Source organism: Rutilus rutilus, assembly GCF_951802725.1.
Source record: "Rutilus rutilus genome assembly, chromosome: 7".
In the NCBI taxonomy this organism is placed as follows: Eukaryota; Metazoa; Chordata; class Actinopteri; order Cypriniformes; family Leuciscidae; genus Rutilus; species Rutilus rutilus.
The window spans coordinates 45823622-45838057 of NC_140221.1; the positions used below are offsets into that span (position 1 = coordinate 45823622).

Sequence of the window (14436 nt, forward strand, 5' to 3'; positions counted from 1 at the left end):
ATTCAAGATACATACGTTAGTAAAACCATGGTTAAATTGTGGTAATACAACCAATTTGTGGTAACGTTACATGATCCATGGTTTAAAAAAAAAAATCATTAGGAATATACATTTTCATTTGGAACCCAGATTCGGGCCAGATTTTGGACGAAATTCGGCATAACACATGATTTTGGGCCATCGTTGTCCCACCCACATCTTTTTGGCTAACGTTACCTGAGACTGTTATTTCTGCATATATGTGAGTTTTGATTTGTATTAAAGTTAGCGCGATATGGCGCATGCGTTTTCAAACGCATTTCCTGTTTACCAATGAGAAGCCCCAGGTGCGGCCCCGCCTCGATCGACGTCATTACTTTGCCCCTAACCAATGAGAAGCCCCAGGTGCAGCCCCGCCTCGATCGACATCATTACTTTGCCCCTAACCAATGAGAAGCCCCAGGTGCAGCCCCGCCTCGATCGACGTCATTACTTTGCCCCTAACCAATGAGAAGCCCCAGGTGCGGCCCCGCCTCGATCGACGTCATTACTTTGCCCCTAACCAATGAGAAGCCCCAGGTGCGGCCCCGCCTCGATCGACGTCATTACTTTGCCCCTAACCAATGAGAAGCCCCAGGTGCGGCCCCACCTCGATCGACGTCATTACTTTGCCCCTAACCAATGAGAAGCCCCAGGTGCAGCCCCGCCTCGATCGACGTCATTACTTTGCCCCTAACCAATGAGAAGCCCCAGGTGCGGCCCCGCCTCGATCGACGTCATTACTTTGCCCCTAACCAATGAGAAGCCCCAGGTGCAGCCCCGCCTCAATCGACGTCATTACTTTGCCCCTAACCAATGAGAAGCCCCAGGTGCAGCCCCGCCTCGATCGACGTCATTACTTTGCCCCTAACCAATGAGAAGCCCCAGGTGCAGCCCCGCCTCAATCGACGTCATTACTTTGCCCCTAACCAATGAGAAGCCCCAGGTGCAGCCCCGCCTCGATCGACGTCATTACTTTGCCCCTAACCAATGAGAAGCCCCAGGTGCGGCCCCGCCTCGATCGACGTCATTACTTTGCCCCTAACCAATGAGAAGCCCCAGGTGCAGCCCCGCCTCGATCGACGTCATTACTTTGCCCCTAACCAATGAGAAGCCCCAGGTGCAGCCCCGCCTCAATCGACGTCATTACTTTGCCCCTAACCAATGAGAAGCCCCAGGTGCAGCCCCGCCTCGATCGACGTCATTACTTTGCCCCTAACCAATGAGAAGCCCCAGGTGCGGCCCCGCCTCGATCGACGTCAATACTTTGCCCCTAACCAATGAGAAGCCCCAGGTGCAGCCCCGCCTCGATCGACGTCATTACTTTGCCCCTAACCAATGAGAAGCCCCAGGTGCAGCCCCGCCTCGATCGACGTCATTACTTTGCCCCTAACCAATGAGAAGCCCCAGGTGCGGCCCCGCCTCGATCGACGTCATTACTTTGCCCCTAACCAATGAGAAGCGTTATGGCCGATCTGCAGGCTTCAGCCAGGTGTACTTGGACAAGCGGACAAGCGTTAATGTCGAGCCCGTCAGGTCCTGCTGTTAGCACCGTATATATTTTTAAATTATGCTACATGAAGTTAAAATATGGAGACACAAATATTAAGCAAAAAAATGGAAACTCATATATTAAGTTGGTGATGAAAAATTTACTACCAAGTCAAATTGCGTTTGTTACCTTTTACTACCTTTCAAGGGCCTTCATTTTGGTAGATTCTTTTTATTACCTTTTACTACCGCGCGGATACCCTGATTAGTTTTCATATATTCGATGAGCAAATCCACAAGCCAGGGATGATCTGTCATGTTCTCTGAAGTCAAGTAGTCTTTTGCAGCAGAAAGCCTATGTTCTGTGAAAGTTTTCAGAAGAGAGCGGATTAATCACGTTTGACCTTTCTGTAGTAGGCTACACGTAAGGTGAATGTCACCATGAAATACAAAGCATTTGCTGCTGTTACTATGACATGAACATTTAATCACTGCTAACATTCATTATCAGTCCCCCGTGTTTTACACTTTGCTCATTCGTCAACAAGGTTTGACACTTTATATCATTTTACTGTCACTTTATGTGTCAGAGCTTTATATGTTTTCCAAGCAATGTTATTTCCTCTTCGTTCTTGTTATCGAACTTACCTTTTCTCCGATTTGCCAGTACAGATAGAGCACTGTATTCGTAGAGCATATTCTCCGTGTTTTCAATTCCTGCAAGCAATACATTTCCAGTGTTTAGTAAAACATCACCAGTCATCACCAGTCATCAGTGATCTGTGTTCAAAAAGCCAACTCACTTTTAAGGTCTTTTTCGCCAATGTGTGCATATTTTATATGCAGGGTTTCTGGGTTGATCAGTATCAATCTCTTGAGTACTGGGTATAAACAATTATCCAAGCAGTGACGCACTGCAACCAAGATTTGGCTCATGATGCGGTCCACTGTCTCTTCAGTCAGGCTCCCTCCGTTTCTTCTGAGGAACTCACTCCAGGTCACATAGGCAGGAAGATGTTCCATTATCAGGACACTTTGGTCTTTCAAGATGAAACGTTCATATAACCGTATGAAATGGTCGCAAGTTGGAGCCTTTTGCATTTTCAGCAATGTAGTCCCCTCTTCAACAAACTCAGGCTAAAGAAAAGAGATTGACAAAACATCCGCTAATTTCAAATCTCCTAATTAAAGAGTGAGGGAAATGAGAGATGAAAGCATTAGCTATGTTTCCATCAGCCTGTTTTTATGCACTTTTTGAAGTCTCGCATCAGAAACGCGATGGAAGCGGCAAATGAGAAAAAAATCCCTAATGACGCAAAAAAGTGTCACACACTCGCTTGAGGTGGTTTTTGACTTGTGCGAAAAAGGATTAATGTGAATATTGGGAGATGGAAACGCATTTTCCAAATTAATTTGATTTATATTGAACTATTGAAAATAAAACCACTGTAAGCACATCACACTTAAAACAGATCACATTTATAGGGTTGTTAAAGGTCGTCCCTGCTCGATATGACAGTTTCACTTTACAAACTTCTACGTTCTGTCTTTAAGTTGTCTGTTAATAAAATGCAATGCTACTTCGTTTGCTTGTGTTACTGCTCTTGTTTTCTGACCTGATATTAAGGATGAAAACACATCAAAATAACATTAAGCGAGTGACTACTTGTCGTGTGGCTGAGCAGTGTAGCGAAAGGATAATCATATTATCCTTACTTGTATTAACATACAAAAATAGAAAACGGGAAAACAGCTCTCAGGCGGGAACCGGCTCTCACTGTTCTCTTAAAGCAGTCGCTCATTGTGTCGAACGACACACATCACTACTGTTTCGCTGACGGTGTTTCATTTACTGTTACCAATACCACGTCGTCCGCTCAAACAACCTGATGGAAACCCACCTAATTCACATTTTTTTTATTTGAAAAAAATGTGCTCCACGTTTGGATGGAAACCCAGCTACTGGGAAAACTTTACATGAAGTCTATAACAGATGCTTCTAGGCTTTGGTTGTGTAATTCAGTTATATCTCATACTATCTCCATACCGAATTTACCAAACCAATTCTTACTAGAAAATTTCATGAAGAATAAAGTCTTGTCAACTTACCGATCTTTCCCAAATTCTGCACCTCTCAACAAATTTGATGTCAACCTAAAAAATAAAGACAATTTTGTGCACATGATCATCTAGTCTTTACATTTTTTAAACACTTTTTGATCAAAACGGTCAACACTGATGTTTATGGCAAGACTCAACATTCACAGAAGGAAACAAGAGACAAAACGTTTGGTTATGGAGAAAGAGCAACATACTTTCTGGCCGTCCGATCTTCTAATTGCTTCATAGACGCGATCATCATATCCCTGTTTCTTTCCCACTTTATAAAGAGACTGAAAGTGTTGATATTGTAGTGTTGGTTCAGGAAACATGAAGCTCACTGAAAAACAAACAGCAACAACGTGTTAACATACAGCATGAGACTGAACGCACCAGTGCAGATCAGGTGAGGAGAATCAAAACCAGAACAACAGATTGAAATAGACATGAATCCAGTGGTACGTGATACCTCTACTGTAAGTAAAAGTAGCATATATGTTCTCATTAGCGTAACTGGAGCAGCAGGGGGCTGTTGCTATATTGAATTGTCTCTAGAACTAAGGGTGTAGAAATCTCTGTTTACTCGCTACAAAAAAACTAGACTACAGCACTGCATGATAACTGGACACTCACGGTCTGTCGGCTCTTCTTCGGGCGATAACGCAGCAGCGCTGGTCGATGGTCCAGGTGTTTGTGGCTGGTCATTGGCGCTGGTCATTGGTTGAGCACTGCTGCTAGTCATTCCTTCAGACTGCATGTAGCCTAAGGAAAAATTAAAACTAACATCAGAAACATCAGGCTGAAACAGACATGAATCAGAGTGGTAATAACCAGACTCACAAACTAAACAATAAGTGTAGGCTATTGATTGACAGAACATTTGGTAGCCTAACTAAGCACTATTTTATTTAGTTTATAGAGTTTAGTGACAGCATAGTGCAATAATTGGTATAGGCTACTGCTTTTAATATTGCTAGATACAAATTTTACAATTTCTTTAATTCTTTTAATTTCTTAATTTCAATTTCTTTTAATTCTTGTGGTTTTATTCCGATCTTGACTCAGTTTGGATAAATCTCCAACCTATGATATTCTCTGATTTAGATATCTGCACCTGATCATTACAATTATTCAAATTCTCTGTGTTAAGCATGATGGTATAGCATATCACACTGAAGTAGGCTGCTTTAAAATTAAAATGTATTTCAAATAAAAGTTTTTCTTTTGGCAAAATCACATTTCCTTAATACACTCTTATCAGAATAATTTTTTCTACCTTTATAAAGGGCATTTTCTCCGTGATTTTATTAAATGTATGTAGGGCTGCAGCTATCGATTCTTTTTGTAATCGATTAATCTAGCACTTTATCGATCGATTAATCGAGTAATCGGATAAAAACATTTGTGTGTTTTTAAACAACCAAAACAAATAATTCATAACGAAAATGATGTGGCTGTAAAATAATCAAGCATTTGGCTCCAAAACTAAGCCTATTTATTGTACTTTTTACCCATTTAGTGTTTATAAGTGCCAGTGCCAACAATTATATAACAATACAGTTCAGTCAACTTTATACTGTAAAACATGTATAACATGTAAAACTATGAATACAAACTTAAATAGTAAAGGCCATTTGGCCTTAGTTTTGTCTTCTTAATACAACATTACAAAAAAAGGATTGCACCTTCTGCAAATTACCCACCGGAGAACAAAAATAAATTAAATGAATATAAAATATCAAGCCAAACAGGTACACAATGTATACAATTTATAAAAAAAATAAGTGTAGCTTTAAAAAGGGGAATGTTTTTATTGCAAATATGTTAAAAAGCACAGCATTTTGTTTCTCACTTAGGCTAGTTGAAGTATATTAGCACGTTTTGTAGTATTATATTTTTTTGTTAATTGAAAATGTTCTATGCTCAATTACTTTGGTAGCCGATTATGTCTTCCCCAAAAGTACGAGTGGATTTGGAGAAGCAGGCTGGGGAGTTTCATTTTTTGTTGTTGTCTGTAACTATTTGGCAGACGTGACAAACAAGGTCTCGCAAAGACTGCAATGCAATATTTGTTCCTCCATCACATCCCGGTGTATACAGTGAATGCATGCTGAAATTATTGTTGCGTGGCTACATAAAAGTTTGAGCATATGTGATGCATTGCCGCAATTGGTCTGACTGGCGCGTGAGAGAGACGAGGGTGCGTGTGTGTGTGTGTGTGTGTGTGAAGGGGTTCTTTTTTAGGCTATACTCTCTTGCAGTTGAACATGAATACATTTACTACTTTAAAACATCAAAGCTAAACATCATATCTAGTCAAACCGCATCACGACATCACTACAAATACAGTATGGGATTAAAATCAGCGAACATCAATGTATAGGCTTCGGCACGGGTGGAAATATTGGCGCTAGGTTAAAAAAAATGCGGGGGACAGAATCGTTACCTTGTTTCAGCGACGCTGGAAGGAAGCGATCCCAAACTTTATGGACATCTTTACTCTCCGCCATCGCGCCAACTAAATTCAAAATGTATCACGCGCTATTGTGGTTCCTGAACACTGAACAACGGTCCGTGTGAAATCAGATCCCTGCGCGTATAGTGCGCGTCATAGGAATTTAACGAGGCTTCGAGGCAGAGTTTTTGCCTCGAGGAATTTTTGTAATCGAGTAAATCGAGTAACTCGATGAATCGTTGCAGCCCTAAATGTATGCTTCATCTTTCATTTCAAATTCTTAAATCTGATCAATAAATTCAATTAGAATAATAGGACACTATTTGGCTGTATCATTAAATAGTAACTTGTCTTTCTCTTTTTATTTTGTAGATGTTTGTAACAACTAGGCTTAAATGTAAGTCAAGATACATACGTTAGTAAAACCATGGTAAACTGTGGTAATACAACCAATTTGTGGTAACGTTACATGAACCATGGTTTAAAAAAAAATCATCACCAAAATTTTCATTTGGAACACAGATTCGGGCCAGATTTTGGACGAAATTCGGCATAACACATGATTTTGGGCCATCGTTGTCCCACCCACATCTTTTTGGCTAACGTTACCTGAGACTGTTATTTCTGCATATATGTGAGTTTTGATTTGTATTAAAGTTAGCGCGATATGGCGCATGCGTTTTCAAACGCATTTCCTGTTTACCAATGAGAAGCCCCAGGTGCGGCCCCACCTCGATCGACGTCATTACTTTGCCCCTAACCAATGAGAAGCCCCAGGTGCAGCCCCGCCTCGATCGACATCATTACTTTGCCCCTAACCAATGAGAAGCCCCAGGTGCGGCCCCGCCTCGATCGACGTCATTACTTTGCCCCTAACCAATGAGAAGCCCCAGGTGCAGCCCCGCCTCGATCGACGTCATTACTTTGCCCCTAACCAATGAGAAGCCCCAGGTGCAGCCCCGCCTCGATCGACGTCATTACTTTGCCCCTAACCAATGAGAAGCCCCAGGTGCGGCCCCACCTCGATCGACGTCATTACTTTGCCCCTAACCAATGAGAAGCCCCAGGTGCAGCCCCGCCTCGATCGACGTCATTACTTTGCCCCTAACCAATGAGAAGCCCCAGGTGCGGCCCCGCCTCGATCGACGTCATTACTTTGCCCCTAACCAATGAGAAGCCCCAGGTGCAGCCCCGCCTCGATCGACATCATTACTTTGCCCCTAACCAATGAGAAGCCCCAGGTGCAGCCCCGCCTCGATCGACGTCATTACTTTGCCCCTAACCAATGAGAAGCCCCAGGTGCGGCCCCGCCTCGATCGACGTCATTACTTTGCCCCTAACCAATGAGAAGCCCCAGGTGCGGCCCCGCCTCGATCGACGTCATTACTTTGCCCCTAACCAATGAGAAGCCCCAGGTGCAGCCCCGCCTCGATCGACGTCATTACTTTGCCCCTAACCAATGAGAAGCCCCAGGTGCAGCCCCGCCTCGATCGACGTCATTACTTTGCCCCTAACCAATGAGAAGCGTTATGGCCGATCTGCAGGCTTCAGCCAGGTGTACTTGGACAAGCGGACAAGCGTTAATGTCGAGCCCGTCAGGTCCTGCTGTTAGCACCGTATATATTTTTAAATTATGCTACATGAAGTTAAAATATGGAGACACAAATGAAGAGTTCAGATGCAAAAGCCTCTAAGTGCCATCTGAAATTTTCTTCTAGAATGATAATTTTTATCAAGCTCGTATATTTAAGTTCAGTAATTTCACTTAAATGGCAATGAAAATGACCTATTAATTGTCATTTAAGTGAAATTACTGAACTTAAATATACGAGCTTGATAAAAATGATCATTCTAGAAGAAATTTTCAAATGGCACTTAGAGGCTTTTGCATCTGAACTCTTCAAATATTAAGCAAAAAAATGGAAACTCATATATTAAGGTGGTGATGAAAAATTTACTACCAAGTCAAATTGCGTTTGTTACCTTTTACTACCTTTCAAGGGCCTTCATTTTGGTAGATTCTTTTTATTACCTTTTACTACCGCGCGGATACCCTGATTAGTTTTCATAGATTCGATGAGCAAATCCACAAGCCAGGGATGATCTGTCATGTTCTCTGAAGTCAAGTAGTCTTTTGCAGCAGAAAGCCTATGTTCTGTGAAAGTTTTCAGAAGAGAGCGGATTAATCACGTTTGACCTTTCTGTAGTAGGCTACACGTAAGGTGAATGTCACCATGAAATACAAAGCATTTGTTGCTGTTACTATGACATGAACATTTAATCACTGCTAACATTCATTATCAGTCCCCCGTGTTTTACACTTTGCTCATTCGTCAACAAGGTTTGACACTTTATATCATTTTACTGTCACTTTATGTGTCAGAGCTTTATATGTTTTCCAAGCAATGTTATTTCCTCTTCGTTCTTGTTATCGAACTTACCTTTTCTCCGATTTGCCAGTACAGATAGAGCACTGTATTCGTAGAGCATATTCTCCGTGTTTTCAATTCCTGCAAGCAATACATTTCCAGTGTTTAGTAAAACATCACCAGTCATCACCAGTCATCAGTGATCTGTGTTCAAAAAGCCAACTCACTTTTAAGGTCTTTTTCGCCAATGTGTGCATATTTTATATGCAGGGTTTCTGGGTTGATCAGTATCAATCTCTTGAGTAATGGGTATAAACAATTATCCGAGCAGTGACGCACTGCAACCAAGATTTGGCTCATGATGCGGTCCACTGTCTCTTCAGTCAGGCTCCCTCCGTTTCTTCTGAGGAACTCACTCCAGGTCACATAGGCAGGAAGATGTTCCATTATCAGGACACTTTGGTCTTTCAAGATGAAATGCTCATATAACCGTATGAAATGGTCGCAAGTTGGAGCCTTTTGCATTTTCAGCAATGTAGTCCCCTCTTCAACAAACTCAGGCTAAAGAAAAGAGATTGACAAAACATTCGCTAATTTCAAATCTCCTAATTAAAGAGTGAGGGAAATGAGAGATGAAAGCATTAGCTATGTTTCCATCAGCCTGTTTTTATGCACTTTTTGAAGTCTCGCATCAGAAACGCGATGGAAGCGGCAAATGAGAAAAAAATCCCTAATGTTGCAAAAAAGTGTCACACACTCGCTTGAGGTGGTTTTTGAATTGTGCGAAAAAGGATTAATGCGAATATTGGGAGATGGAAACGCATTTTCCAAATTAATTTGATTTATATTGAACTATTGAAAATAAAACCATTGTAAGCACATCACACTTAAAACAGACCACATTTATACGGTTGTTAAAGGTCGTCCCTGCTCGATATGACAGTTTCACTTTACAAACTTCTACGTTCTGTCTTTAAGTTGTCTGTTAATAAAATGCAATGCTACTTCGTTTGCTTGTGTTACTGCTCTTGTTTTCTGACCTGATATTAAAGGTGGTATCAGCGATTTCAGGCCCAAACATAAATGATCACATTCATCTAATATTTCGCTAGCTGCACGCCCCATAAGCATGCTGTCAAAAAAACGCGTCTCTCTAGGTAGCCTAGGCTCTGAGATCTGCACACAAAAACAGCTGTTTTCAGTCTGTTTGGCCAAACAATCAAAACCCAAACAGATAGTGTTCCAACCAATCACCGACAGGGGCGGGTGTTGTGAGATTTTCGCGTGCAGCCGTCATAGGCAGCCGTGCACGAGCGCAAAACCTCACAACACCCGCCCCTGTCGATGATTGGTTGGAACACTATTTATTTTGGTTTTGAGTGATGTTGATACCAACTGTTTTTGTGTGCAGATCTCAGAGCCTAGGATACCTAGAGAGACGCGTTTTTTTGACAGCATGCTTATGGGGCGTGCAGCTAGCGAAATATTAGATGAATGTCATCATTTATGTTTGGGCCTGAAATCGCTGATACCACCTTTAAGGATGAAAACACATCAAAATAACATTAAGCGAGTGACTACTTGTCGTGTGGCTGAGCAGTGTAGCGAAAGGATAATCATATTATCCTTACTTGTATTAACATACAAAAATAGAAAAAGGGAAAACAGCTCTCAGGCGGGAACCGGCTCTCACTGTTCTCTTAAAGCAGTCGCTCATTGTGTCGAACGACACACATCACTACTGTTTCGCTGACGGTGTTTCATTTACTGTTACCAATACCACGTCGTCCGCTCAAACAACCTGATGGAAACCCACCTAATTCACATTTTTTTTATTTGAAAAAAATGTGCTCCACGTTTGGATGGAAACCCAGCTACTGGGAAAACTTTACATGAAGTCTATAACAGATGCTTCTAGGCTTTGGTTGTGTAATTCAGTTATATCTCATACTATCTCCATACCGAATTTACCAAACCAATTCTTACTAGAAAATTTCATGAAGAATAAAGTCTTGTCAACTTACCGATCTTTCCCAAATTCTGCACCTCTCAACAAATTTGATGTCAACCTAAAAAATAAAGACAATTTTGTGCACATGATCATCTAGTCTTTACATTTTTTAATCACTTTTTGATCAAAACGGTCAACACTGATGTTTATGGCAAGACTCAACATTCACAGAAGGAAACAAGAGACGAAACGTTTGGTTATGGAGAAAGAGCAACATACTTTCTGGCCGTCCGATCTTCTAATTGCTTCATAGACGCGATCATCATATCCCTGTTTCTTTCCCACTTTATAAAGAGACTGAAAGTGTTCATATAGTAGTGGTGGTTCAGGAAATATGAAGCTCACTGAAAAACAAACAGCAACAACGTGTTAACATACAGCATGAGACTGAACGCACCAGTGCAGATCAGGTGAGGAGAATCAAAACCAGAACAACAGATTGAAATAGACATGAATCCAGTGGTACGTGAAACCTCTACTGTGAGTAAAAGTAGCATATATGTTCTCATTAGCGTAACCGGAGCAGCAGGGGGCTGTTGCTATATTGAATTGTCTCTAGAACTAAGGGTGTAGAAATCTCTGTTTACTCGCTACAAAAAACTAGACTACAGCACTGCATGATAACTGGACACTCACGGTCTGTCTGCTCTTCTTCGGGCGATAACGCAGCAGCGCTGGTCGATGGTCCAGGTGTTTGTGGCTGGTCATTGGCGCTGGTCATTGGTTGAGCACTGCTGCTAGTCATTCCTTCAGACTGCATGTAGCCTAAGGAAAAATTAAAACTAACATCAGAAACATCAGGCTGAAACAGACATGAATCAGAGTGGTAATAACCAGACTCACAAACTAAACAATAAGTGTAGGCTATTGATTGACAGAACATTTGGTAGCCTAACTAAGCACTATTTTATTTAGTTTATAGAGTTTAGTGACAGCATAGTGCAATAATTGGTATAGGCTACTGCTTTTAATATTGCTAGATACAAATTTTACAATTTCTTTCATTCTTTTAATTTCTTAATTTCAATTTCTTTTAATTCTTGTGGTTTTATTCCGATCTTGATTCAGTTTGGATTAAAATCTCAAACCTATGATATTCTCTGATTTAGATATCTGCACCTGATCATTACAATTATTCAAATTCTCTGTGTTAAGCATGATGGTATAGCATATCACACTGAAGTAGGCTGCTTTAAAATTAAAATGTATTTCAAATAAAAGTTTTTCTTTTGGCAAAATCACATTTCCTTAATATACTCTTATCAGAATAATTTTTTCTACCTTTATAAAGGGCATTTTCTCCGTGATTTTATTAAACGTATGCTTCATCTTTCATTTCAAATTCTTAAATCTGATCAATAAATTCAATTAGAATAATAGGACAGTAACTTATTTGGATGAATAAAGTCTGTAAGTTATCATTAAATGGTAACTTGTCTTTCTGTTGTTATTTTGTAGATGTTTGTAAGGCTTAAATGTAACTTTAATTCAAGATACGTTAGTAAAGCCATGGTTAAACTGTGGTAATACAACCATGGTTTAAAAAAAATCATTTCACGAGTTCACATCTACATATAATTAATACAATAAGTTTATGCGTATTTGGCGTGCTGTCCGGGGGGAGGGCTCCGAGCTCGGAGTTAGGCCCGAACCCAAACTACTCCCCCCAGTTGGTAAGTGTAGATGGAACTGGAAGTGTAAGTTAAATGGAACTGGAAGTGAGGAGATGGGGTGGAGGAGGGATGCTGACAAACTTTCAATGATTTTCAATGACTTTCAGAATTTATACTCTGTCATTGAGTTGATTACTGATTAATCTCCAGCTGTGCATAATTTGGTTAATTATCTGAACCTGCTCCTCCCGAACTTTGTTAAATAAAACCTCATTAGGAATATACATTTTCATTTGGAACACAGATTCGGGCCAGATTTTGGACGAAATTCGGCATAACACTAGCCTGGGTTTCCCCATACTGCCTTGCTGGCAGCGCGATTCTATTCACGCTGCTAGGCAGTCTGGACACCATGGGACAATTTTTCCCCTGAAAAAGGGAACCAATCACAGAACGGGGAGGGAGCAGCAAGATGATGACGACACCGAAGCAGTTTGTTTATATCAGACTCGACGTTACCTTCTACCCTCATGTTTATCTTGCACAAACGGTAATATTCGCTAAACGCCATCGTGTACAAATAAATCTTTGACCCATCGTCTTTTTCCTCGTCGAATTTCTCTCACTCTACATACGTCATCTGGTATAATTGAAGCGATTGGCTATGAGCTACATACAGGCGCATTTGATAGACATTCATAGCGCCCAATAAACGGCTCTGGGCATTCGTAAACCACGCCTCAAATACGAGAAAATGCGCACGTAGTTCCCAGACCAAGTCTCAATGAGACTTGGTCTGACGTTAGCCAGGCTAGCATAACACATGATTGTGGGCCATCGTTGTCCCACCCACATCTTTTTGGCTACCTGGGACTGTTATTTCTGCATATATGTGAGTTTTACCTGTCGTGTTCTCCGCAGGCACATCTGTGGCGGTCGTGCGGGCGTTTCTCTGTAATATCACACCGGTGATAAATCGGTGAACGCAAAACAACGTAAACATGTTACCTTTTATTTGTATCTGGATATCTGTATTCTTCTTCTTCTTCTTCTTCTTCTTCTTTCAGGTTTTAATGGCGGTTGTTGAATATTATTTGTATCTGGATAACGTTACTGCTGTGTTTCACTGCTGTAGCTGCTAAGTGTTTGTTGCTCTGTGTTGCTTAGCAACCTAAACGCTAAGTCGTGACGTAACCACTCTCCGATGCAGCCTGTAGCACGATGACGTAGCTGGAGTTCGGATCATTTTGCTTGACTCTCTTGTTCGATCTCGTTCATCAAAATGAATGAATCTTTTTTCGAGTCATTTCGTTCGGGGCTTTAAATGTTATACTTTTAACTGGCAAATTCCCTGAACACATCCACCTACGCAATCTTGATAATATTCTGAATTAAGAAATCATTATAATGCCGTCAAAAATAACTTACAGGGAACATAAATAATTACTTTACCTTCCGAGACTTGTTTAAATGTTTAAATGTCATCCGAGGAAATTGACTCTTGGACATGGATTAATAAACACGTTTGGAGAAACTGTATTTGAAGAGTAGGCTAGTGTCACTTGTATGAAAAGTGCGGGACTTATGACCTGTAGACATTATAGCCACGAGGGGGCTCACTTTGACTGAATGTCATGTCATCACTGACTCTGTCATCACTCTCGTTCGCTTGCTTACTCTTCAGATACAATTTCTCCATACATGTTTATTATTTTAGGTAGTTATTATCACGATAATCCATGTCCAAGAGTCCATTTCCTCGGATGAGATGGTTTTTATTTTTTATTTGACACTATAAACCATGCTATAAACATACACTGACCTCCTCGAGCTTTTATTTTGGCACTTCCGGTTACCGGCATTTTGAATTTGCATATTAGTTAAATATTTAGTTTCACCATAGACACTAGACAGTATATAAACGGTCGGATCTGATTCTGATCATAGACAGTGGATCCAGCTATGTCATCGTGCTCGGTGCTACAGGCTGCAGCCATAGGGCAGGCACTTTATTAAAATGTCACTGGGTTAGCCCACATAATTTGCCGAACAAAACGAGGTGCTCTAGTGATTTTTGTTTGTTTTCCACATGTTTGTTACAGGTTCTCATATAGCCTACTTCTGTTTTGAAGTTAATATTTTGTGTTTACGCCTACTTTTTGTACTGCACTACATCAATATACTGTTTTTATTGTAGTTTGCGGTGCTCATATTTATGCACATATTTCTTTAGTCCGATCTCAACGCGTTATTTGTATTAGCTTAAATTTAAAATTCTTTTTTTTTCTTTTTTTTTTCTTCCTTTTTTCCTTGATGGTTCTTTCTATTCACTCACTTAATGTCAGAGGGCTAAGAAACCTTACTAAACGTAAAGCTATA

The 14436-nt window shown here is 40.8% G+C and overlaps 1 long non-coding RNA gene across 1 annotated transcript; it reads right to left on the reverse strand.

The window, feature by feature from the left end:
* Nucleotides 1-8872: 8872 nt before the first annotated feature.
* On the reverse strand, nucleotides 8873-10777 carry LOC311294285. Its single transcript, XR_014628033.1, has 3 exons — nucleotides 10664-10777; nucleotides 10458-10502; nucleotides 8873-8994 (listed from the first exon to the last, which is right to left on the reverse strand). It is a non-coding gene; the product is annotated as an uncharacterized lncRNA (long non-coding RNA).
* Nucleotides 10778-14436: the final 3659 nt, after the last annotated feature.